This window comes from Scylla paramamosain, chromosome 3, assembly GCF_035594125.1.
Source record: "Scylla paramamosain isolate STU-SP2022 chromosome 3, ASM3559412v1, whole genome shotgun sequence".
Taxonomy (NCBI): Eukaryota; Metazoa; Arthropoda; class Malacostraca; order Decapoda; family Portunidae; genus Scylla; species Scylla paramamosain.
The window spans coordinates 16,247,501-16,275,000 of NC_087153.1; the positions used below are offsets into that span (position 1 = coordinate 16,247,501).

At 48.0% G+C, this 27,500-nt stretch overlaps 1 protein-coding gene and 1 long non-coding RNA gene across 3 annotated transcripts in view; both read right to left on the minus strand.

The window, feature by feature from the left end:
* LOC135091506 (tyrosine-protein phosphatase non-receptor type 13-like) overlaps positions 1-27,500 on the minus strand; it is a 148,100-nt gene that overhangs the window by 98,783 nt on the left and 21,817 nt on the right. The window lies entirely within an intron of this gene.
* Positions 21,965-27,500, minus strand: part of LOC135091519 (uncharacterized) — a 13,445-nt gene continuing 7,909 nt past the window's right edge. Inside the window, exon 2 of the long non-coding RNA XR_010262539.1 lies at positions 21,965-26,508. This is a non-coding gene — a long non-coding RNA (uncharacterized LOC135091519). The remainder of the gene's footprint in view (positions 26,509-27,500) is intronic.

Here is a 27,500-nt window from a genome sequence, read left to right on the forward strand (position 1 = left end):
TGTGTGTGTGTGTGTGTGTGTGTGTGTGTGTGTGTGTGTGTGTCCCTCTTGACCTCAGAGTGGTTGCTCATAATGGTCGACACTTTTGTTCTCTCTCTCTCTCTCTCTCTCTCTCTCTCTCTCTCTCTCTCTCTCTCTCTCTCTCTCTCTCTCTCTCTCTCTCTCTCTCTCTCTATCTATCTATCTATCTATCTCTCTCCACTTCCATCTCTTCCCAGTCTCCAGCACCTAAATTATTTCCCCTTCCTACTGTTTCTTCTTCGCCTCGTATCTTTTCGTTTCATGCGCCCCTTCTTGCCTCCCACTGCCCCCCCCCCCTTCACCACCTGTCCTTCTATATGGAGACCACAAAGAAAACGAAATGTCTGCCTCTGATGATTGAGTGCACCAAAGCGAGGAAGTTTTCTCTTATATTCCCGTGTGTGTGTGTGTGTGTGTGTGTGTGTGTGTGTGTGTGTGTGTGTGTGTGTGTGTGTGTGTGTGTGTGTGTGTGTGTGTGTGTACTTGTGTTGGTTTGTATTCATTTCCTACTGTCGCAAACAGCCTCTTCAGGGCCAATAAATCTGCTGCTGTTTTGTCCTCCTTCATGTTTCTCTGTGCATAATGAGGGAGGTGAAGAGTTGTACGTGTCTTATTTTGCATTTCTTTCTTGGTGGTGTGATGTATTCTCTCTCTCTCTCTCTCTCTCTCTCTCTCTCTCTCTCTCTCTCTCTCTCTCTCTCTCTCTCTCTCTCTCTCTCTCTCTCTCTCTCTCTCTCTCAAAATTAAATGTATATCAATCTCTTTTGAATGTCTCCTTCTCCCCCTCCTCCTCCTCCTCCTCCTTCTTCTCCACATCATCCTGCACTAAGAAGTCATATTTGAATCTTCTTCACACACAAACACACACACATACACACAAGCCATGCCCATCTAAATCATTACCTTGTCGTTTAGTGCCTCAATACACATCCCATTTCACCGACACTCATCATCAGTAGTCAGTGGAAGATGCACGTTGAAATTGTTGAGTGATGGGTGAAGGGGACGGATGGAGCGAGGGACGAGTGTGTAAAAGTGTTCACTCAAGACAACCACAATTACTGGCACGCACACGGGAGAGCAAGCCACACACAGTCACCACCTAAGATGACGCCACAGGTCGGAGCCAACATTGCCTCACCTAACGTGTCCCTGGACTTCCATCCACACCAGACAACTTATTGCGGTTTTCAAATGTGCCTTAGTTATTCAAACGGTATATATATGCATGATTTTCTCTCTCTCTCTCTCTCTCTCTCTCTCTCTCTCTCTCTCTCTCTCTCTCTCTCTCTCTCTCTCTCTCTCTCTCTCTCTCTCTCTCTCTCTCTCTCAACAGTGAGAGTGCAGCAGTATAGCAAAGCTTGCTCCTCACAATCCACATTTCAACCAAAATTTTTTTTCGCTGACAGAAAAAAAGTGATCTGTTGTCACTGACTCAGCAGCTGCCTTGTATTTCTGCCGGCCTTTCAAGAAATGGCGCGTGGCGGGCAGCACTTCGCAGTAATCTGGAAGTAGTCACCTGCAAGTGTTCTCCACGAGGGACTGCAATTCCGTGAGGCGTGTGGAGTGCCGCTTCCTTTCCCAACCTTCAGGTGTTCTCGATAGAGGCTCCTATTGGCTGAGACGTGGCGTGCTCAGGTATTCTCGATAGCCTATTGGCTGAGACACGTGACGTGCCACGGCACTAACTCCAAGCTCCTTCTCCCCCAACCCGACTCTCTCCAAGAGATGCGAAGCAATACCCCCCTCGTACGTGTGAGCATTGGCAATAGTAAGAGAGAGTAAGAGAGAGAGAAACAGAGAGAGAGAAACAGAGAGAGAGAGAGAGAGAGAGACAAAACAGTAAGCAAAGATGAGTGACTACCCAACCCAAGCAATGCAGACCAAAAAGCGAAAACTGGAGGAGGGCACGCCGGTGCTGCAGCTCACGCTGGAGCCTCCCAGCGTGCCCGTGAAGAAGCCGCGCCTGGGCGCCCACCCGCGCCTGTCCGTCAGCGCCAAGAACCAGCTGGTGGTGGTCGTGAACGGATACGAGTGCAGCGCGGTGCTGGACTCCGGCTCCAACGGGACCGTTGTGTTCTGGAACATGGCCAGGCGGCTGGGCCTCATCACAGGCCACGAGCCCACCGCCCCCATGGTGATCCAGCTGTGGGACGGCCCCACGGACATGGACGTGGTGCGACTGGAGAGCATCACCGTGGACCTGGGCAGCGGCGTGGTGGTGGACACGCCCGCCCTGGTCTACCCGGAGTGGCTGGAGCCTTACTACGACGGCGGCAACGAGCTTCTGCTGGACTCGCACCACCTGCGGCGCGGCGACATGGTGCAGGCGTTCCGTGCTGGCGGCAGCGACATCTTCGTGCGCAAGCCACACTAACTGCGGCGGAAGGTGAGGAAGCCCCGCGTGTCCAGGCTGCTGGACGTGCTGAGGGTGGAGACGAGACACGGGGAGAAGAGAATGGCCGCGGCCATGCTGGTGGACACGGGAGCCTATGGCCTGCACGTGTCCAAGAGGTGCCGCAGGATGCTGATTGAACAAAGCGGAGTCCCAAAATTACCAAAAACGCGTGGCGCTGGACATCGGCGACGGCTGCTGCCTGCACGCTGAGCCGCTGCGGGGGATCAACCAGTGTCGCTTTGATTTCATCACAGGGACTGACCTCCTCACCAAGTACAACGCCGTGGTGAGCTACGCCCGCCACACCGTAACCTTCCAGGTGGGGGAACAGTGGCGCAGGGCCACCATGATGAAGCGTCATCGCGCCCTGTACCAAGGCAACACGCGGCGGTGCCTCAAGGAGTGAGCGCCCTCTCAGACAGCAGCGGTCAGAGGGCAGGACGCACCGGTTCATCGAGGCGAGCACACGCAGCGGGAAGACAAAGCGTCAACAAAATAGCAGAAAGAACAACAAATGTATTCACAGCGGCGGCTCAAGGCGAAGATACGCGCGGAGGCGGCGGCTCAAGGCGAGGTTATGCGGCGGCGGCGACAGCTCAAGGAGAGGATACGCGGCGTTGGCGGCTCCTGGTGAGGATACGCGGCAGCGGCGGCGGCGGCTCAAGGCGAGGATACGCGGCAGAGGCGGCAGCGACGGCTCAAGGCGAGGATACGCGGCGGGGGCGACGCCGACTCAAGGCAAGAATACGTGGCGGCGGTTGCGGTGACGGCGCGGCGGTTCAAGGCGAGGATACGTGGCGGCGGCGGGAAGAAACGCTGAAGACACTCTTAGAAACAAGACAAGGTGGGCGGCAGGAGTCTCTGCGATGAGGCGACGACCCCCTGAGTGTTTCAGTGCTCCAGCAGCGTCACGACTCTGCCGACTCCTTGCGTGTGTTTTGTGGTACCCGTGGCACTGTGGATGGACTGGCGGGCTCAGAACGTTGGACACCACCATTAAAAAACATATATACCGTATGTATGGGACAATTTTCCTCCCCAGTGATGTGTTGTGTGGAAGTACTATATGCGTTGTATGGGGACAGTTTTCCCCAGTGATGTGTTCTGTGGAAGTACTATATGCGTTGTATGGGGAGTTTTCCCCAGTGATGTGTTGTGTGGAAGTACCACGTAAATGCTTTGCACGGGAGAAGTTTACCCCAGTGATGTGCTGTGTAGCATTACTCTACGCTTTGTATGGAGCCAAATTTACCCCGGGACATGTTTATCCCAGTGATATATTATGTACTATAAGCTTTGTTTAGGAGCAAGTTTACCCAGTGATGCATTGTGTAATATAAGCTTTGTTTGGGAGCAAGTTTACCCAGTGATGCATTGTGTAATATAAGCTTTGTTTAGGAGCAAGTTTACCCAGTGATGCATTGTGTAATATAAGCTTTGTTTGGGAGCAAGTTTACCCAGTGATGCATTGTGTAATATAAGCTTTGTTTGGGAGCAAATTTACCCAGTGATGCATTGTGTAATATAAGCTTTGTTTGGGAGCAAGTTTACCCAGTGATGCATTGTGTAATATAAGCTTTGTTTGGGAGCAAGTTTACCCAGTGATGCATTGTGTAATATAAGCTTTGTTTGGGAGCAAGTTTACCCAGTAATGCATTGTGTACCATTGTTTAGGAGCAAGTTTACCCAGTGATGCATTGTGTAATATAAGCTTTGTTTGGGAGCAAGTTTACCCAGTGATGCATTGTGTAATATAAGCTTTGTTTGGGAGCAAGTTTACCCAGTGATGCATTGTGTACCATTGTTTAGGAGCAAGTTTACCCATTGATGCATTGTGTACCTTTGTTTGGGAGCAAGTTTACCCAGTGATGCATTGTGTAATATATGCATTGTGTAATACATGCATTGTGTAATATATGCATTGTGTAATATAAGCTTTGTTTGGGAGCAAGTTTACCCATTGATGCATTGTGTACCTTTGTTTGGGAGCAAGTTTACCCAGTGATGCATTGTGTACGTTTGTTTGGGAGCAAGTTAATACAGGGACTGCCACGTGCAGCTTCCCTTATTTTCTTATGTTCTTGTTTTCTTATTAACGTACTGCATCTGCATACTTATGGTGGATATTCGCGCCATTCCCTCCACTCCATCCATCCCAGCTCTCTCTCTCTCTCTCTCTCTCTCTCTCTCTCTCTCTCTCTCTCTCTCTCTCTCTCTCTCTCTCTCTCTCTCCATTTTTATCTCTTTCCAGTTTCCAGCACCTAAATTATTTTTCCTCTCCATTTTTTTTTTTTCCCCTTGTATCTTTTCCTTTCATGATCCATGGCCTTGCAGGCAGATTAATATAGAATGAATGAATGGACGCAGAGAAGGCAAATGCAATTTAATATCAACAAATGCGAAGTACTTAGCGTAGGTAAAAGAAACCCACACAGTAGGTACACATTAAACAACGAAACTCTGATAGGTACAGGGTACCAGAAAAATTTAGGAGTTATTGTTAGCTCTGAACTCCGTCTAGGAAAGAAATCCATAGAGGCCATAAACAGGGCAAATAGGGTACTAGGATTCATTTTTAGGAGTTTTAAAAGTAGAAGGCCGGAAGCAATATTAAAGTTATACTTGACGCTGGTCAGACTTCATCTAGAATACGCTGTGCAGTTCTGGTCCCCACATTACAGGAAAGATATAGGTCTATTAGAATCAGTGCAGAGGAAAATGACTAAAAGGATACAGGGAATGAGGAGTATTCCTTACAAGGCGAGATTGAAGCTGTTAAATTTACATTCCTAAGAGAGACGTAGGTTAAGAGGGGACTTGATAGAAGTCTTTAAGTGGTATAAGGGTTATAACAAGGGGGATGTAAGCAAAATTCTTAGGATCAGCTACCAGGATAGAACAAGAAATAATGGGTTCAAGCTTGAAAAATTTAGGTTTAGGAAGGAGATAGGAAGAAATTGGTTCTCAAATAGAGTGGTAGATGAGTGAAATGAACTCAGTAATCATGTTGTTAGTGCTAGAATATTAGGGAGCTTTAACAGAAGATTAGATGGGTTTATGGATGGGGATAATAGATGGAAATAGGTAGGTATATTTCATACAGAGACTGCCACGTGCAAACCTCGTCGCTTCTTGCAGCTTCCCTTATTTCTTATGTTCTTATGATCCCCTCCTTTCTCCCCCACTGCCATCCTCCCCCTCCCAACCTTCCTTCTATATCAGGGGTGTCAAACACGCGGCCCGCGGGCCGCATGCGGCCCGCCACACTACTATGTGCGGCCCGCGGCACGTCTCATATTTCAGTCTTACAGTTGGTCTTTTTACAGGAATGATTAAGCCAGCCAGCCCTTTGCATTTTAAAGTCATTATATAAAGATATAAAGATACTATTATATTTTTTGGGCGGTGATGTTCCTCTGTGGTATAGTAACTCCCAACCTCGTCAAGTGTGTGTGTGTGTGTGTGTGTCCGGCTCGCCGTCACCCGCCAACATTCTCTCTCTCTCTCTCTCTCTCTCTCTCTCTCTCTCTCTCTCTCTCTCTCTCTCTCTCTCTCTCTCTCTCTCTCTCTCTCTGTGTGTGTGTGTGTGTGTTATTGTTAAAAGTATTTTTCTTAATTAAAGTAAGTGATTGCAAACACAATGTCACCAGCAGGAACTTTACCATCTGCTTCAAGTTTTCTATCGTGTTTTGTAGTGAATGAATTATTCTCATATATTTTTACGTAAATCATGTGACCATTTCGTCTCGTCGACTGCGTTCCAAAGCCAGTGACTATAGGTGACGAGAATACACGTAGTCGTACGGGCCCTGCTCCGTAATATACATGTATTAGACGTGACCATAACTCGTCATTCCTCCGTCTCACCGAGAATCGGCTTTTGACTTCAGTCCTGCTTTGTCCTTCGAGAGCGTCACAGCGTCAGATTTTGGTGTGACTCTTACTGCATATCATCTCATCATGATTTCCAAGAAGCGAACAGTTACTGAAGAACATCGTGTGATGCAGGAAAAGTGGAAAATATCTTACTTTTTTGCTGAAGTGAATGGAAAACCAACTTGTTTGATTTGCAACCAAATTATAGCGGTGTCAAAAGAATATAACATTCGGCGACATTACACAAGCACTCATGCTTCAAAGTATGATGTGTATAGTGGAAAACTTCGTGAAGAAAAAGTAAAGACGCTAGAACAGTCTCTCAAAAGGCAGCAGTCAGTGTATCAGCGTGTTCATGAAGCCAGTGACACTGCAGTACGGGCAAGTTATAGGATTGCACGGGAAATAGCTGTGTCATCGAAACCATTTTCAGAAGAGGACTTTATAAAGAAATGCATGATGATGGCCGCAGAAGATATTTGCCCTGAAAAACGTAGATCATTTGCAAACATAAGCCTTTCAAGAAATACAGTTGCAGAAAGAGTAAATGAACTGTCAGAAAATCTTAATAGCTCAAAGAAAAAGTTGCTAAATTTGTAGCATTTTCTGTAGCAATCGATGAAAGTACAGACATTACTGACATAATTCAAACTAGCAGTGTTCATACGTGGTGTTGATGAAAATATGCAGGTAACTGAAAAATTTGTGGAATTAGTACCAATGAAAGGAACAACAACAGGGGATGATATATTTGTGAGTTTGACTGGTGCACTTGATAGGATAGGTGTTGACTGGAAGAAAACTGTGAGTCTGACAACAGATGGAGCATCTCAAATGGTTGGTAGAAAGCCTGGCGTGACAGCAAAGTTAAAGGAAAAACTACTCACCCTGAATTCAGACCATCAAATTCACAGTGTTCATTGCATAATTCACAGGGAAGTGCTTTGCAGTAAAATATTAAAGATGGATCACGTTATGGATGTTGTTGTCAAGGCAGTAAACTTTATACGAGCGCGAGGTCTGAACCACAGACAGTTCAACTGCCTATTGGAGGAAACTCACTCTCACGGTCTGCCTTATCACACTGATGTTCGTTGGTTAAGCCGGGGAATTGTGCTGAAGCGCTTTTATGAATTAAGAAGTGAAATACAAAGTTTCATGCATAACAAAGGAAGAAATGTCCAGGAACTGAAAGACTATGATTGGCTTCAAGATTTAGCCTTCATGGTAGATATGACAGAACACTTGAATTTGCTCAATACAAGACTGCAAGGTCGCAATAAATTGGTGACAGACATGCATGAGTCCATTCGTGCTTTTGAGGTGAAGCTCAAACTTTTTGAACGTCAACTAGCAGCGAATAATGCTGCACACTTTCCTACACTGAAATCATTGCAAAGCACACCTGAGTTTCGTGGAATTATCAGCAGAGAAAAGTACTGCAACATGATTTCCAAGTTACTGAACGAATTTGGAGAAAGATTTGCAGACTTAAAGAACCTTGAGAGTGATTTCTCGATCTTTCGAAATCCTTTCGCTGCAAATCCTGATGAGACACCAGAGGATATTCAGTTAGAACTAATTGATCTTCAGTGCGATTCTGCGTTGAAGGAAAAGTTCTCAAGTGTTGATATTGGTACATTCTATCAATATGTTGGGCCAAGATATCCTCGAATCAAATGTTTGGCATCAAAGATTATGTCAATGTTCGGCAGTACCTATGTCTGTGAGCAACTCTTCTCACTGATGAACTTGAACAAGTCTGGACTCAGGTCTCGGCTCACTAATGAACACCTCAACTCAACACTGAAAGTAGCCATTGCTCAGTCTCTGGCGCCAAACATAGACGAACTTGTACAGACCAAGAGGTGCCAAGTTTCTGGGAGCAGCACGACCAGGAATTAAGGTAAATGATGCTTCCTTTTCTTTACTGGTTTATCTTTTGGTTACGTGTGTGCAAACGCGAGTGAAGGTAGAATATATTATTATTATTATTATTATTATTATTATTATTATTATTATTATTATTATTATAATATTATCTATTATTATTATTATTATTATTATTATTATTATTATTATTATTATTATATAATTACCTATTATTATTATTATTATTATTATTGTTATTATTATTATTATTATTATTATTATTATTATTATTATTAATATTATTATGGTCATACGTGATTATCTGGCCCGCACATTGAATGTGAAGGTGAAATCTGGCCCCTTGGGATAAATGAGTTTGACACCCCTGTTCTATATGGAGACCACAAAGAAAACGGGATGTCTCCTTCTCTGATGATTGAGTGCATCAGAGCGAGGAAGTTTTGTTATACTCCCGTGTGTGTGTGTGTGTGTGTGTGTGTGTGTGTGTGTGTGTGTGTGTGTGTGTGTGTGTGTGTGTGTGTGTGTGTGTGTACTTGTGTTGGTTTGTATTCATTTCCTACTGTCGCGAACAGCCTCGTCAGGGCCAATAAATCTGCTGCTGTTTTGTCCTCCTTCATGTTTCTCTGTGCATAATGAGGGAGGTGAAGAGTTGTACGTGTCTTATTTTGCATTTCTTGATGGTGTAATGTATTTTCTCTCTCTCTCTCTCTCTCTCTCTCTCTCTCTCTCTCTCTCTCTCTCTCTCTCTCTCTCTCTCTCTCCAGTGAGAGTGCAGCAGTGTAGCAAAGCTTGCTCCTCGCAATCCACATTTCAACCAATTTTTTTTTTTTTTTTTTCGCTGACAGAAAAAAAGTGATCTGTTGTCACTGACTCAGCAGCTGCCTTGTATTTCTGCCGGCCTTTCAAGAAATGGCGCGTGGCGGGCAGCACTTCGCAGTAATCTGGAAGTAGTCACCTGCAAGTGTTCTCCACGAGGGACTGCAATTCCGTGAGGCGTGTGGAGTGCCGCTTCCTTTCCCAACCTTCAGGTGTTCTCGATAGAGGCTCCTATTGGCTGAGACGTGGCGTGCTCAGGTATTCTCGATAGCCTATTGGCTGAGACACGTGACGTGCCACGGCACTAACTCCAAGCTCCTTCTCCCCCAACCCGACTCTCTCCAAGAGATGCGAAGCAATACCCCCCTCGTACGTGTGAGCATTGGCAATAGTAAGAGAGAGTAAGAGAGAGAGAAACAGAGAGAGAGAAACAGAGAGAGAGAGAGAGAGAGAGACAAAAAGTAAGCAAAGATGAGTGACTACCCAACCCAAGCAATGCAGACCAAAAAGCGAAAACTGGAGGAGGGCACGCCGGTGCTGCAGCTCACGCTGGAGCCTCCCAGCGTGCCCGTGAAGAAGCCGCGCCTGGGCGCCCACCCGCGCCTGTCCGTCAGCGCCAAGAACCAGCTGGTGGTGGTCGTGAACGGATACGAGTGCAGCGCGGTGCTGGACTCCGGCTCCAACGGGACCGTTGTGTTCTGGAACATGGCCAGGCGGCTGGGCCTCATCACAGGCCACGAGCCCACCGCCCCCATGGTGATCCAGCTGTGGGACGGCCCCACGGACATGGACGTGGTGCGACTGGAGAGCATCACCGTGGACCTGGGCAGCGGCGTGGTGGTGGACACGCCCGCCCTGGTCTACCCGGAGTGGCTGGAGCCTTACTACGACGGCGGCAACGAGCTTCTGCTGGACTCGCACCACCTGCGGCGCGGCGACATGGTGCAGGCGTTCCGTGCTGGCGGCAGCGACATCTTCGTGCGCAAGCCACACTAACTGCGGCGGAAGGTGAGGAAGCCCCGCGTGTCCAGGCTGCTGGACGTGCTGAGGGTGGAGACGAGACACGGGGAGAAGAGAAAGGCCGCGGCCATGCTGGTGGACACGGGAGCCTATGGCCTGCACGTGTCCAAGAGGTGCCGCAGGATGCTGATTGAACAAAGCGGAGTCCCAAAATTACCAAAACGCGTGGCGCTGGACATCGGCGACGGCTGCTGCCTGCACGCTGAGCCGCTGCGGGGGATCAACCAGTGTCGCTTTGATTTCATCACAGGGACTGACCTCCTCACCAAGTACAACGCCGTGGTGAGCTACGCCCGCCACACCGTAACCTTCCAGGTGGGGGAACAGTGGCGCAGGGCCACCATGATGAAGCGTCATCGCGCCCTGTACCAAGGCAACACGCGGCGGTGCCTCAAGGAGTGAGCGCCCTCTCAGACAGCAGCGGTCAGAGGGCAGGACGCACCGGTTCATCGAGGCGAGCACACGCAGCGGGAAGACAAAGCGTCAACAAAATAGCAGAAAGAACAACAAATGTATTCACAGCGGCGGCTCAAGGCGAAGATACGCGCGGAGGCGGCGGCTCAAGGCGAGGTTATGCGGCGGCGGCGATGGCTCAAGGAGAGGATACGCGGCGTTGGCGGCTCCTGGTGAGGATACGCGGCAGCGGCGGCGGCGGCTCAAGGCGAGGATACGCAGCAGAGGCGGCAGCGACGGCTCAAGGCGAGGATACGCGGCGGGGGCGACGCCGAATCAAGGCAAGAATACGTGGCGGCGGTTGCGATGACGGCGCGGCGGTTCAAGGCGAGGATACGTGGCGGCGGCGGGAAGAAACGCGGAAGACACTCTTAGAAACAAGACAAAGTGGGCGGCAGGAGTCTCTGCGATGAGGCGACGACCCCCTGAGTGTTTCAGTGCTCCAGCAGCGTCACGACTCTGCCGACTCCTTGCGTGTGTTTTGTGGTACCCGTGGCACTGTGGATGGACTGGCGGGCTCAGAACGTTGGACACCACCATTAAAAAACATATATACCGTATGTATGGGACAATTTTCCTCCCCAGTGATGTGTTGTGTGGAAGTACTATATGCGTTGTATGGGGACAGTTTTCCCCAGTGATGTGTTCTGTGGAAGTACTATATGCGTTGTATGGGGAGTTTTCCCCAGTGATGTGTTGTGTGGAAGTACCACGTAAATGCTTTGCACGGGAGAAGTTTACCCCAGTGATGTGCTGTGTAGCATTACTCTACGCTTTGTATGGAGCCAAATTTACCCCGGGACATGTTTATCCCAGTGATATATTATGTACTATAAGCTTTGTTTAGGAGCAAGTTTACCCAGTGATGCATTGTGTAATATAAGCTTTGTTTGGGAGCAAGTTTACCCAGTGATGCATTGTGTAATATAAGCTTTGTTTGGGAGCAAATTTACCCAGTGATGCATTGTGTAATATAAGCTTTGTTTGGGAGCAAGTTTACCCAGTGATGCATTGTGTAATATAAGCTTTGTTTGGGAGCAAGTTTACCCAGTGATGCATTGTGTAATATAAGCTTTGTTTGGGAGCAAATTTACCCAGTGATGCATTGTGTAATATAAGCTTTGTTTGGGAGCAAGTTTACCCAGTGATGCATTGTGTAATATAAGCTTTGTTTGGGAGCAAGTTTACCCAGTGATGCATTGTGTACCATTGTTTAGGAGCAAGTTTACCCAGTGATGCATTGTGTAATATAAGCTTTGTTTGGGAGCAAGTTTACCCAGTGATGCATTGTGTACCATTGTTTAGGAGCAAGTTTACCCATTGATGCATTGTGTACCTTTGTTTGGGAGCAAGTTTACCCAGTGATGCATTGTGTAATATATGCATTGTGTAATACATGCATTGTGTAATATATGCATTGTGTAATATAAGCTTTGTTTGGGAGCAAGTTTACCCATTGATGCATTGTGTACCTTTGTTTGGGAGCAAGTTTACCCAGTGATGCATTGTGTACGTTTGTTTGGGAGCAAGTTAATACAGGGACTGCCACGTGCAGCTTCCCTTATTTTCTTATGTTCTTGTTTTCTTATTAACGTACTGCATCTGCATACTTATGGTGGATATTCGCGCCATTCCCTCCACTCCATCCATCCCAGCTCTCTCTCTCTCTCTCTCTCTCTCTCTCTCTCTCTCTCTCTCTCTCTCTCTCTCTCTCTCTCTCTCTCTCTCTCTCTCTCTCTCTCTCTGAATTTCTATCTCTTTCCAGTTTCCAGCACCTAAATTATTTTTCCTCTCCATTTTTTTTTTTTCCCCTTGTATCTTTTCCTTTCATGATCCATCGCCTTGCAGGCAGATTAATATAGAATGAATGAATGGACGCAGAGAAGGCAAATGCAATTTAATATCAACAAATGCGAAGTACTTAGCGTAGGTAAAAGAAACCCACACAGTAGGTACACATTAAACAACGAAACTCTGATAGGTACAGGGTACCAGAAAAATTTAGGAGTTATTGTTAGCTCTGAACTCCGTCTAGGAAAGAAATCCATAGAGGCCATAAACAGGGCAAATAGGGTACTAGGATTCATTTTTAGGAGTTTTAAAAGTAGAAGGCCGGAAGCAATATTAAAGTTATACTTGACGCTGGTCAGACTTCATCTAGAATACGCTGTGCAGTTCTGGTCCCCACATTACAGGAAAGATATAGGTCTATTAGAATCAGTGCAGAGGAAAATGACTAAAAGGATACAGGGAATGAGGAGTATTCCTTACAAGGCGAGATTGAAGCTGTTAAATTTACATTCCTAAGAGAGACGTAGGTTAAGAGGGGACTTGATAGAAGTCTTTAAGTGGTATAAGGGTTATAACAAGGGGGATGTAAGCAAAATTCTTAGGATCAGCTACCAGGATAGAACAAGAAATAATGGGTTCAAGCTTGAAAAATTTAGGTTTAGGAAGGAGATAGGAAGAAATTGGTTCTCAAATAGAGTGGTAGATGAGTGAAATGAACTCAGTAATCATGTTGTTAGTGCTAGAATATTAGGGAGCTTTAACAGAAGATTAGATGGGTTTATGGATGGGGATAATAGATGGAAATAGGTAGGTATATTTCATACAGAGACTGCCACGTGCAAACCTCGTCGCTTCTTGCAGCTTCCCTTATTTCTTATGTTCTTATGATCCCCTCCTTTCTCCCCCACTGCCATCCTCCCCCTCCCAACCTTCCTTCTATATGGAGACCACAAAGAAAACGGGATGTCACCTTCTCTGATGATTGAGTGTATCAGAGCGAGGAAGTTTTGTTATACTCCCGTGTGTGTGTGTGTGTGTGTGTGTGTGTGTGTGTGTGTGTGTGTGTGTGTGTGTGTGTGTGTGTGTGTGTGTGTGTACTTGTGTTGGTTTGTATTCATTTCCTACTGTCGCGAACAGCCTCGTCAGGGCCAATAAATCTGCTGCTGTTTTGTCCTCCTTCATGTTTCTCTGTGCATAATGAGGGAGGTGAAGAGTTGTACGTGTCTTATTTTGCATTTCTTGATGGTGTAATGTATTTTCTCTCTCTCTCTCTCTCTCTCTCTCTCTCTCTCTCTCTCTCTCTCTCTCTCTCTCTCTCTCTCTCTCTCTCTCTCTCTCTCTCTCTCTCTCTCCAGTGAGAGTGCAGCAGTGTAGCAAAGCTTGCTCCTCGCAATCCACATTTCAACCAATTTTTTTTTTTTTTTTTTTCGCTGACAGAAAAAAAGTGATCTGTTGTCACTGACTCAGCAGCTGCCTTGTATTTCTGCCGGCCTTTCAAGAAATGGCGCGTGGCGGGCAGCACTTCGCAGTAATCTGGAAGTAGTCACCTGCAAGTGTTCTCCACGAGGGACTGCAATTCCGTGAGGCGTGTGGAGTGCCGCTTCCTTTCCCAACCTTCAGGTGTTCTCGATAGAGGCTCCTATTGGCTGAGACGTGGCGTGCTCAGGTATTCTCGATAGCCTATTGGCTGAGACACGTGACGTGCCACGGCACTAACTCCAAGCTCCTTCTCCCCCAACCCGACTCTCACCAAGAGATGCGAAGCAATACCCCCCTCGTACGTGTGAGCATTGGCAATAGTAAGAGAGAGTAAGAGAGAGAGAAACAGAGAGAGAGAAACAGAGAGAGAGAGAGAGAGAGAGACAAAAAGTAAGCAAAGATGAGTGACTACCCAACCCAAGCAATGCAGACCAAAAAGCGAAAACTGGAGGAGGGCACGCCGGTGCTGCAGCTCACGCTGGAGCCTCCCAGCGTGCCCGTGAAGAAGCCGCGCCTGGGCGCCCACCCGCGCCTGTCCGTCAGCGCCAAGAACCAGCTGGTGGTGGTCGTGAACGGATACGAGTGCAGCGCGGTGCTGGACTCCGGCTCCAACGGGACCGTTGTGTTCTGGAACATGGCCAGGCGGCTGGGCCTCATCACAGGCCACGAGCCCACCGCCCCCATGGTGATCCAGCTGTGGGACGGCCCCACGGACATGGACGTGGTGCGACTGGAGAGCATCACCGTGGACCTGGGCAGCGGCGTGGTGGTGGACACGCCCGCCCTGGTCTACCCGGAGTGGCTGGAGCCTTACTACGACGGCGGCAACGAGCTTCTGCTGGACTCGCACCACCTGCGGCGCGGCGACATGGTGCAGGCGTTCCGTGCTGGCGGCAGCGACATCTTCGTGCGCAAGCCACACTAACTGCGGCGGAAGGTGAGGAAGCCCCGCGTGTCCAGGCTGCTGGACGTGCTGAGGGTGGAGACGAGACACGGGGAGAAGAGAAAGGCCGCGGCCATGCTGGTGGACACGGGAGCCTATGGCCTGCACGTGTCCAAGAGGTGCCGCAGGATGCTGATTGAACAAAGCGGAGTCCCAAAATTACCAAAACGCGTGGCGCTGGACATCGGCGACGGCTGCTGCCTGCACGCTGAGCCGCTGCGGGGGATCAACCAGTGTCGCTTTGATTTCATCACAGGGACTGACCTCCTCACCAAGTACAACGCCGTGGTGAGCTACGCCCGCCACACCGTAACCTTCCAGGTGGGGGAACAGTGGCGCAGGGCCACCATGATGAAGCGTCATCGCGCCCTGTACCAAGGCAACACGCGGCGGTGCCTCAAGGAGTGAGCGCCCTCTCAGACAGCAGCGGTCAGAGGGCAGGACGCACCGGTTCATCGAGGCGAGCACACGCAGCGGGAAGACAAAGCGTCAACAAAATAGCAGAAAGAACAACAAATGTATTCACAGCGGCGGCTCAAGGCGAAGATACGCGCGGAGGCGGCGGCTCAAGGCGAGGTTATGCGGCGGCGGCGATGGCTCAAGGAGAGGATACGCGGCGTTGGCGGCTCCTGGTGAGGATACGCGGCAGCGGCGGCGGCGGCTCAAGGCGAGGATACGCAGCAGAGGCGGCAGCGACGGCTCAAGGCGAGGATACGCGGCGGGGGCGACGCCGAATCAAGGCAAGAATACGTGGCGGCGGTTGCGATGACGGCGCGGCGGTTCAAGGCGAGGATACGTGGCGGCGGCGGGAAGAAACGCGGAAGACACTCTTAGAAACAAGACAAAGTGGGCGGCAGGAGTCTCTGCGATGAGGCGACGACCCCCTGAGTGTTTCAGTGCTCCAGCAGCGTCACGACTCTGCCGACTCCTTGCGTGTGTTTTGTGGTACCCGTGGCACTGTGGATGGACTGGCGGGCTCAGAACGTTGGACACCACCATTAAAAAACATATATACCGTATGTATGGGACAATTTTCCTCCCCAGTGATGTGTTGTGTGGAAGTACTATATGCGTTGTATGGGGACAGTTTTCCCCAGTGATGTGTTCTGTGGAAGTACTATATGCGTTGTATGGGGAGTTTTCCCCAGTGATGTGTTGTGTGGAAGTACCACGTAAATGCTTTGCACGGGAGAAGTTTACCCCAGTGATGTGCTGTGTAGCATTACTCTACGCTTTGTATGGAGCCAAATTTACCCCGGGACATGTTTATCCCAGTGATATATTATGTACTATAAGCTTTGTTTAGGAGCAAGTTTACCCAGTGATGCATTGTGTAATATAAGCTTTGTTTGGGAGCAAGTTTACCCAGTGATGCATTGTGTAATATAAGCTTTGTTTGGGAGCAAATTTACCCAGTGATGCATTGTGTAATATAAGCTTTGTTTGGGAGCAAGTTTACCCAGTGATGCATTGTGTAATATAAGCTTTGTTTGGGAGCAAGTTTACCCAGTGATGCATTGTGTAATATAAGCTTTGTTTGGGAGCAAATTTACCCAGTGATGCATTGTGTAATATAAGCTTTGTTTGGGAGCAAGTTTACCCAGTGATGCATTGTGTAATATAAGCTTTGTTTGGGAGCAAGTTTACCCAGTGATGCATTGTGTACCTTTGTTTGGGAGCAAGTTTACCCAGTGATGCATTGTGTAATATAAGCTTTGTTTGGGAGCAAGTTTACCCAGTGATGCATTGTGTAATATAAGCTTTGTTTGGGAGCAAGTTTACCCAGTGATGCATTGTGTACCATTGTTTAGGAGCAAGTTTACCCATTGATGCATTGTGTACCTTTGTTTGGGAGCAAGTTTACCCAGTGATGCATTGTGTAATATATGCATTGTGTAATACATGCATTGTGTAATATATGCATTGTGTAATATAAGCTTTGTTTGGGAGCAAGTTTACCCATTGATGCATTGTGTACCTTTGTTTGGGAGCAAGTTTACCCAGTGATGCATTGTGTACGTTTGTTTGGGAGCAAGTTAATACAGGGACTGCCACGTGCAGCTTCCCTTATTTTCTTATGTTCTTGTTTTCTTATTAACGTACTGCATCTGCATACTTATGGTGGATATTCGCGCCATTCCCTCCACTCCATCCATCCCAGCTCTCTCTCTCTCTCTCTCTCTCTCTCTCTCTCTCTCTCTCTCTCTCTCTCTCTCTCTCTCTCTCTCTCTCTCTCTCTCTCCATTTCTATCTCTTTCCAGTTTCCAGCACCTAAATTATTTTTCCTCTCCATTTTTTTTTTTCCCCTTGTATCTTTTCCTTTCATGATCCATCGCCTTGCAGGCAGATTAATATAGAATGAATGAATGGACGCAGAGAAGGCAAATGCAATTTAATATCAACAAATGCGAAGTACTTAGCGTAGGTAAAAGAAACCCACACAGTAGGTACACATTAAACAACGAAACTCTGATAGGTACAGGGTACCAGAAAAATTTAGGAGTTATTGTTAGCTCTGAACTCCGTCTAGAAAAGAAATCCATAGAGGCCAAAAACAGGGCAAATAGGGTACGAGGATTCATTTTTAGGAGTTTTAAAAGTAGAAGGCCGGAAGCAATATTAAAGTTATACTTGACGCTGGTCAGACTTCATCTAGAATACGCTGTGCAGTTCTGGTCCCCACATTACAGGAAAGATATAGGTCTATTAGAATCAGTGCAGAGGAAAATGACTAAAAGGATACAGGGAATGAGGAGTATTCCTTACAAGGCGAGATTGAAGCTGTTAAATTTACATTCCTAAGAGAGACGTAGGTTATGAGGGGACTTGATAGAAGTCTTTAAGTGGTATAAGGGTTATAACAAGGGGGATGTAAGCAAAATTCTTAGGATCAGCTACCAGGATAGAACAAGAAATAATGGGTTCAAGCTTGAAAAATTTAGGTTTAGGAAGGAGATAGGAAGAAATTGGTTCTCAAATAGAGTGGTAGATGAGTGAAATGAACTCAGTAATCATGTTGTTAGTGCTAGAATATTAGGGAGCTTTAACAGAAGATTAGATGGGTTTATGGATGGGGATAATAGATGGAAATAGGTAGGTATATTTCATACAGAGACTGCCACGTGCAAACCTCGTCGCTTCTTGCAGCTTCCCTTATTTCTTATGTTCTTATGATCCCCTCCTTTCCCCCCCACTGCCATCCTCCCCCTCCCAACCTTCCTTCTATATGGAGACCACAAAGAAAACGGAATGTCTCCTTCTCTGATGATTGAGTGTATCAGAGCGAGGAAGTTTTGTTATACTCCCGTGTGTGTGTGTGTGTGTGTGTGTGTGTGTGTGTGTGTGTGTGTGTGTGTGTGTGTGTGTGTGTGTGTGTGTGTACTTGTGTTGGTTTGTATTCATTTCCTACTGTCGCGAACAGCCTCGTCAGGGCCAATAAATCTGCTGCTGTTTTGTCCTCCTTCATGTTTCTCTGTGCATAATGAGGGAGGTGAAGAGTTGTACGTGTCTTACGAGTATTTTGCATTTCTTGATGGTGTAATGTATTTTCTCTCTCTCTCTCTCTCTCTCTCTCTCTCTCTCTCTCTCTCTCTCTCTCTCTCTCTCTCTCTCTCTCTCTCTCTCTCTCTCCAGTGAGAGTGCAGCAGTGTAGCAAAGCTTGCTCCTCGCAATCCACATTTCAACCAATTTTTTTTTTTTTTTTTTCGCTGACAGAAAAAAAGTGATCTGTTGTCACTGACTCAGCAGCTGCCTTGTATTTCTGCCGGCCTTTCAAGAAATGGCGCGTGGCGGGCAGCACTTCGCAGTAATCTGGAAGTAGTCACCTGCAAGTGTTCTCCACGAGGGACTGCAATTCCGTGAGGCGTGTGGAGTGCCGCTTCCTTTCCCAACCTTCAGGTGTTCTCGATAGAGGCTCCTATTGGCTGAGACGTGGCGTGCTCAGGTATTCTCGATAGCCTATTGGCTGAGACACGTGACGTGCCACGGCACTAACTCCAAGCTCCTTCTCCCCCAACCCGACTCTCTCCAAGAGATGCGAAGCAATACCCCCCTCGTACGTGTGAGCATTGGCAATAGTAAGAGAGAGTAAGAGAGAGAGAAACAGAGAGAGAGAAACAGAGAGAGAGAGAGAGAGAGAGACAAAAAGTAAGCAAAGATGAGTGACTACCCAACCCAAGCAATGCAGACCAAAAAGCGAAAACTGGAGGAGGGCACGCCGGTGCTGCAGCTCACGCTGGAGCCTCCCAGCGTGCCCGTGAAGAAGCCGCGCCTGGGCGCCCACCCGCGCCTGTCCGTCAGCGCCAAGAACCAGCTGGTGGTGGTCGTGAACGGATACGAGTGCAGCGCGGTGCTGGACTCCGGCTCCAACGGGACCGTTGTGTTCTGGAACATGGCCAGGCGGCTGGGCCTCATCACAGGCCACGAGCCCACCGCCCCCATGGTGATCCAGCTGTGGGACGGCCCCACGGACATGGACGTGGTGCGACTGGAGAGCATCACCGTGGACCTGGGCAGCGGCGTGGTGGTGGACACGCCCCGCCCTGGTCTACCCGGAGTGGCTGGAGCCTTACTACGACGGCGGCAACGAGCTTCTGCTGGACTCGCACCACCTGCGGCGCGGCGACATGGTGCAGGCGTTCCGTGCTGGCGGCAGCGACATCTTCGTGCGCAAGCCACACTAACTGCGGCGGAAGGTGAGGAAGCCCCGCGTGTCCAGGCTGCTGGACGTGCTGAGGGTGGAGACGAGACACGGGGAGAAGAGAATGGCCGCGGCCATGCTGGTGGACACGGGAGCCTATGGCCTGCACGTGTCCAAGAGGTGCCGCAGGATGCTGATTGAACAAAGCGGAGTCCCAAAATTACCAAAACGCGTGGCGCTGGACATCGGCGACGGCTGCTGCCTGCACGCTGAGCCGCTGCGGGGGATCAACCAGTGTCGCTTTGATTTCATCACAGGGACTGACCTCCTCACCAAGTACAACGCCGTGGTGAGCTACGCCCGCCACACCGTAACCTTCCAGGTGGGGGAACAGTGGCGCAGGGCCACCATGATGAAGCGTCATCGCGCCCTGTACCAAGGCAACACGCGGCGGTGCCTCAAGGAGTGAGCGCCCTCTCAGACAGCAGCGGTCAGAGGGCAGGACGCACCGGTTCATCGAGGCGAGCACACGCAGCGGGAAGACAAAGCGTCAACAAAATAGCAGAAAGAACAACAAATGTATTCACAGCGGCGGCTCAAGGCGAAGATACGCGCGGAGGCGGCGGCTCAAGGCGAGGTTATGCGGCGGCGGCGACGGCTCAAGGAGAGGATACGCGGCGTTGGCGGCTCCTGGTGAGGATACGCGGCAGCGGCGGCGGCGGCTCAAGGCGAGGATACGCGGCAGAGGCGGCAGCGACGGCTCAAGGCGAGGATACGCGGCGGGGGCGACGCCGACTCAAGGCAAGAATACGTGGCGGCGGTTGCGGCGGCGGCGCGGCGGTTCAAGGCGAGGATACGTGGCGGCGGCGGGAAGAAACGCTGAAGACACTCTTAGAAACAAGACAAGGTGGGCGGCAGGAGTCTCTGCGATGAGGCGACGACCCCCTGAGTGTTTCAGTGCTCCAGCAGCGTCACGACTCTGCCGACTCCTTGCGTGTGTTTTGTGGTACCCGTGGCACTGTGGATGGACTGGCGGGCTCAGAACGTTGGACACCACCATTAAAAAACATATATACCGTATGTATGGGACAATTTTCCTCCCCAGTGATGTGTTGTGTGGAAGTACTATATGCGTTGTATGGGGACAGTTTTCCCCAGTGATGTGTTCTGTGGAAGTACTATATGCGTTGTATGGGGAGTTTTCCCCAGTGATGTGTTGTGTGGAAGTACCACGTAAATGCTTTGCACGGGAGAAGTTTACCCCAGTGATGTGCTGTGTAGCATTACTCTACGCTTTGTATGGAGCCAAATTTACCCCGGGACATGTTTATCCCAGTGATATATTATGTACTATAAGCTTTGTTTAGGAGCAAGTTTACCCAGTGATGCATTGTGTAATATAAGCTTTGTTTGGGAGCAAGTTTACCCAGTGATACATTGTGTACCATTGTTTGGGAGCAAGTTTACCCAGTGATGCATTGTGTACCTTTGTTTGGGAGCAAGTTTACCCAGTGATGCATTGTGTAATATAAGCTTTGTTTGGGAGCAAGTTTACCCAGTGATGCATTTTGTAATATAAGCTTTGTTTGGGAGCAAGTTTACCCAGTGATGCATTGTGTAATATAAGCTTTGTTTGGGAGCAAGTTTACCCAGTGATGCATTGTGTAATATAAGCTTTGTTTGGGAGCAAGTTTACCCAGTGATGCATTGTGTACCTTTGTTTGGGAGCAAGTTTACCCAGTGATGCATTGTGTTCTATAAGCTTTGTTTGGGAGCAAGTTTACCCAGTGATGCATTGTGTAATATAAGCTTTGTTTGGGAGCAAGTTTACCCAGTGATGCATTGTGTAATATAAGCTTTGTTTGGGAGCAAGTTTACCCAGTGATGCATTTTGTAATATAAGCTTTGTTTGGGAGCAAGTTTACCCAGTGATGCATTGTGTAATATAAGCTTTGTTTGGGAGCAAGTTTACCCAGTGATGCATTGTGTAATATAAGCTTTGTTTGGGAGCAAGTTTACCCAGTGATGCATTGTGTACCTTTGTTTGGGAGCAAGTTTACCCAGTGATGCATTGTGTTCTATAAGCTTTGTTTGGGAGCAAGTTTACCCAGTGATGCATTGTGTACCTTTGTTTGGGACCAAGTTCATACAGGGACTGCCACGTGCAGCTTCACTTATTTTCTTATGTTCTTCTGTTCTTATTAACGTACTACATCTACAAACTTATGATGGATATTTGCCCCCCATCCATCCCCTCCATCCCAGCTCTCTCTCTCTCTCTCTCTCTCTCTCTCTCTCTCTCTCTCTCTCTCTCTCTCTCTCTCTCTCTCTCTCTCTCTCTCGGTGCGTCTCTATCTGTGAGTTTTCCGTGAAAACATTAATAAAACAATGCAATTTTTATATATACTGTGACTGTGGAAGTATATGAGTGAACACGTCTCTTTACGTGTTGTCAGGACTTACCTTACGCACGCACGCATGCTTGCAGGCACGCACGCACGCTTGTAGGCAGGCAAGCACGCACGCACGCACGCACGGACGCACGCACGCATGCACGCATGCACGCACACAGACAAAAAAGCAAACACACACACACACACACACAAAAAAAAAAGAAGATAGATAAACACTCTTCTTTTCTTAATATATTTTATTCATTTTACATTTTAGGACGATCCTGAACACCGAGATAAGAATGGTGTTTATGTCGGCTCGCCTCCCTTGGGTCAGCGTGGCGGGGCTTGCCTCGCCTCCGTGTTAACGAGGCGGGTACCAGGCTCGTATTGTGTTTAGCCGAGGCTCACTTTCTTCACGTCAGTGGTGCGGTACTCGGCTTGCTTCATGTCAGCCAGACGGTACTTGGGTGCCTGCCTCAGGTGGGCGAGGGTGTGCTCGGCGCGCTTCCCTCGGGGAGGTATTCAGTTCGTCACCTTTACTCTACACCAATATAAGCTCTGTTTTGTGGGACTGGCGCTCAAAAAATATAGACAGACAAATGTCTTGAAGATCTATAGATTAAAGTATCTATTTTTATCTGAGAGTATTTGAGTTGCTCATCATACATCGAGTATTGTGTCCACCACCACCACCATCACCAGCAATACAGGCACCACTACCACCAACACTGGTAACCACTGTGGTGTGTGGCAATAGTGGTGTCGGGTGAGGGTGGCGGCGAGGTTACGGGTCACCTGTGCACTACACGCCACCTTTGCTCAGTGATCCCCAGTGTGATGGCCAGGCGGTCAGCGGAAGTACAGATGCGACTCCCGTGTACTCACATCCCATCGATCTCACTGGCAGCCATCCGATGAGCCTTCCTTTGTTTACTTTCCAGCCCTCAGCCTTGGTCCACGTGTGCAATGACAGGCTTCACAAGGCTGCTACATTGTTACCTCACTGTGCAGCAGGGCCGATCTGGTGCACAGCATGGACCGCTATCAAGCATCGCTGCAGACAAAGCCCTGGCTCACAGCGGCTGTCCTGGAACAGTGGGTGGCTCACGTGTGGTGCGTGCCGTGAGGTAAACTCACAGCCCAGGTGACATCTGATATGGTTCACGAAGCCCGCACAGTTGCAGAGACATCTGGCGGGAGCTTCGGGAGTATCCTTACAATTACGAGTACAACTTTGGCCGTGGAAGAGGGAATAACAAATAAATAAAAATGAAAAACTAATAAAGAAATGAGGCTAACGCGACTCAAGTCCTGGTGATGACACAAGACGTGAAGCAGGCAGGCAGGCAGGCGCTGTGCCCACCGCCTGCCCCGCGGCCTGGCCTGTGACGTGGCTGTAGGTAATGATGCAGGGGAACTATACCACCTAACTTAACAACTAACAAAACACCTGAAGAAAAGCCTATCAACCTTTATGACTGCTGTAAACTATTGCATCTTGGCTACAGTAACACAAAGCCACGAATGCAGGATGTACAACACGCAGGTAAGGATGACGGTCACCAAAACGTGAAGAGGCGGTCACTCTGGGGTCACCAACACTCGTCACCTCCTCCTTACTCCCTGGCCATCATCCATCATAGTGCAGCAACACATGACAGCTAAACACCCTACAGTCTATACAAGCTCCTCAGTATCATACAAGATTCATTAAAGAAAAATACTCCGCCGAGCTACGTAATTAACATGATTCACACTGAACGAAGGTCGCGTTGTCCTGAGGTGAGCCATAAAACATTACATAAAAATAAATGAAAAAAAAAAAAAAAAACATTTGCATCTAGAAAAGCAACACGAAGGAACGATCACCAAGACAAGAGTCACCCAGGCCCACTTCACCAGGCGGCACGAATGGAGGAGAAAAAAAATAAATAAATAAAATTATATATATATATATATATATATATATATATATATATATATATATATATATATATATATATATATATATATATATATATATATATATATATATATATATATATATATATATATATATAAACAGTCGCTTGGTTTTCTTTACAAAAAAGTACAAAGATGGAATCACACAACAAACGAAGAAATTACTTAGTTGCTACATAAATACACCGGAACGTTTATTTGTCAGGTCACATGTAAAATACAGAAAAATATATCAAAAATAAATAAATAAATAAATAAATCACGAGAACATCTGTACTAAATGTTGCAACATGACGAACACCAAGGAGCCGCGGCGCCCTTCCCTCAGCCAGCGCACCAATCACCACGCGGGGGACCAGGCAGGAACCAATCACACTCTATCAGGTCACACGCTTTAACGACGTGAATAACTAATGTCTAATACTCCCTTTTTTCACCCCTGCATTAATTAAACCCTTCCTCCTCCTCCTCCTCCTCTTCTTCCTGCTCTTCACCCTGGATCATCCTGCAGCTCACCAAGTCAGGCCCCCAGTCATTCACCAGCTCGGATAGACAACACATCATCAAATAATGGAAATCACCAGTTAACTATCACACAAACAAACAACTGAATGAATGAACAAACACGGAAATGAACAAATGAACACCTTACGTGAACCAAGCCATACTCTCTCTCTCTCTCTCTCTCTCTCTCTCTCTCTCTCTCTCTCTCTCTCTCTCTCTCTCTCTCTCTCTCTCTCTCTCTCTCTCTCTCTCTCTCTCTCTACACACACACAAAGTCAATCATCCTAACAGACACACCCCATCATACACACAAACATACATACAATACACCCCCTTGACCTTTACTATTCTACCCCATCCCTCTACCCGTCCCTCCCCATCCCTCCCTCCCACAGGACCCTCGCTCACACGTCCACGACAGGAGCGGCGGCGTCCCCTGGCCTAGGTATCTCCGGGGTGATGACGTGGGTGAGGTGGGTGAAGCGCGGGGAGGCTCTCAAGGGCGGGACCACTGTGTACACGAAGCAAGCCACGGCCACCACCAGCAGCAGCCCGAGGAACCCCGCGTCTAGGGCCAGCAGGGCGTTCATGGTGAGGGAAGTGGTGGTGGTGGTGGTGGTGGTGGTGGTGTGTTGAGACAGGAGAGGAGGCGGCGATGCGTGACAGCTGTGTTTCTGGGAAGTTAGTTCAGTTTGTGTGTGTGTGTGTGTGTGTGTGTGTGTGTGTGTGTGTGTGTGTGTGTGTGTGTGTGTATATGGCGATGTGAGATAGAAGTGCAGGTAATGTCACCCCCTTGACTTCTTTGACCGATACGTGACGAACACAGACAGACACACTCTACTCAAGGATCACACTGGTTGACGGCGGAGCAACACCAGTCTTTTCCACTGTTCGTGTGCGGGCAAGTGCAACACACGGACAGGTGGGCGGGAGGAAAGAATCCTTTGCATCAACTACAAGGAGAGAAAGACAACAAATATGGGGATGATGGCGGTGTTTCGTGACTCAAAGGCTGACCGAATGACTCAATGGAGAATGGAACCAAGGAACCAATCACCAGCGCGACACAGGTACACTCATCACGGGATTCCCTGGTCAACAATATCCTGATCTACTGAAGCGCTGCACTTCTGACGCGCTAGGATGTCCTCCCTCGTTCTCCCTCGGGCCTTGAGTTGAAGCAGAGGGGCGGGTAGAGCCGTGTGTGCGTGCGTGGCTGGTCTGAAGGCTACGAGCGTCCACTTCCGATAACTGGAGGAAGAGTTATGCCCAAGACAACCTAAGGGAGAGCGGTCGTCTTGCTATGGCTGAACCTCCTTCCCTCTGAGCTGGACTGCGGCGGGCGGCTGAAGTTATCTCCCTGGTACGAGGAGATACTTATGCCAGATTTGATGGGGAGGGCGAAAGTGGTCTCTCAGCTGACAGACCGCTCCTCCTTGACTGGCGCGGGGTGGGCGGGGTGATGGGCGGCTACGCTTAGAGGAGCGGAGCAGCGGCGCCTGACATGAGCGACACGCCCCGCCTGTGCCTCACCATGAGAGCCAGCACGCCGAAGAACAGCGCGATCAGGAACAGGATGAGCAGGAACACGTGGTCAAAGATGATGAGCGCAGTGGGCATGCTGCGGACGAGGCGGGAAGAAAGAGGCGGTCTGAGGGGCACCACCAGCCGCCTTATTCCACCGCCTCCTGCTGCTGCTCCTTCCTTTCGGCCGCTTCTCCTCTCCTTCGCTCCTCAAGTTTCTCAGTACACTATAAACAACAACTGTGTCACTTGCGTCTGGGCCTCGGCAGGTGTTCTTGCCTTCAGGAGATTATAAGTGCCCTCAGCGTGCCCCTCCCTTAGACTCCTCCTCTTACATGTACTTCTCTACCCTTCTTCCTCCTCTTCCTTTCAAGTTGCCTCCTTACAAGAGTCCCCCTCAGGCCCCTGCTCTACACTGGCACTTCACTTCCTCTTCCTCTTATTCTCCTCCAAACTGTCAACAAGGTCCATTCAAACACAACCACTTGCTGCCGCACTCCTTCCCTCTCACTTCATCACTGTCCCCTCCGCTCCTGCTCCTCTGCGTCACTCTCACTCTTCACCGCCGCTGCCTTGCTTCTCTGTCATGTGTCAAATACCTTTAGTTCTTTTCTTGAGTCTCATTTTCCGAGTGTGTTCCCAGCATCGCCACTCCAGCTCCTCTCCACCTCACGTCCTCGCCCGGTGCCTCCGCCTCTCTGTAGCTCCTCCTTCCGTCGTGTTGAATTTTGTTTTTTGTTTTTTGTTTTTTTGTTTTTGTTTTTTTCCTGCGATCACTCTTTTTTATAATTCCCTGGAGTTTATAAAATTGTGTTATTATCATTACAATTACTACTACTATTGTTATTATTACAACAACACTTACTACTACTACTACTACTACTACTACTACTACTACTACTACTACTACTACTACTACTATCATCATCATTATTGTCATTAATCAAACACGTCTCACATCAGTCTATCAGATACGACAAATACAATCTCTCTCTCTCTCTCTCTCTCTCTCTCTCTCTCTCTCTCTCTCTCTCTCTCTCTCTCTCTCTCTCTCTCTCTCTCTCTCTCTCTCTCTCTCTCTGGCGTGTCAGTGGGGCGAGTAGGCAGAGTAATGGTAGTGTAACAAGGAGAGCTTATTATGGTAGTGACAGTGGGTGGTAGTATAATAATATGTAATAGTAGTAATAATAATAACAATAATAATAATAATAATAATAATAATAATAATAATAATAATAATAATAATAATAATAATAATAATAATAACAAAAATGTGAAGAAAGAAGAGGACGATTAAGAAGAAGAAGAAGAAGAAGAAGAAGAAGAAGAAGAAGAAGAAGAAGAAGAAGAAGAAAAGAAAAAAAGGAGAAAAGTGGCCGAGAATATTGCCATTATATCATCATCATCATTATTATTATTATTATTATTATTATTATTATTATTATTATTATTATTATATACTATTATTATTATTATTATTATTATTATTATTATTATTATTACTACTATTACAATTATCACCACCTACCACCAATCATCATCATCATCCTCATCACCATCAACATCATCGTTGTCATCATTATATTACTGCTGCCAATGCCATTATTACCATCACTACCGCTGACTGCTTACGCGTTAGGCCTCAAATATCTATCAAAATTGAGCGAGAGAGACCAGTTATGCTCCAGCCCAGTAAATAAGTGTAGGGAAACCGGTGGCGCGTTGTCCCATATAGGTATGAAGTAGAGCCCATAAAGCGTTAACAGCTCTCAGGGTTTTGTATGT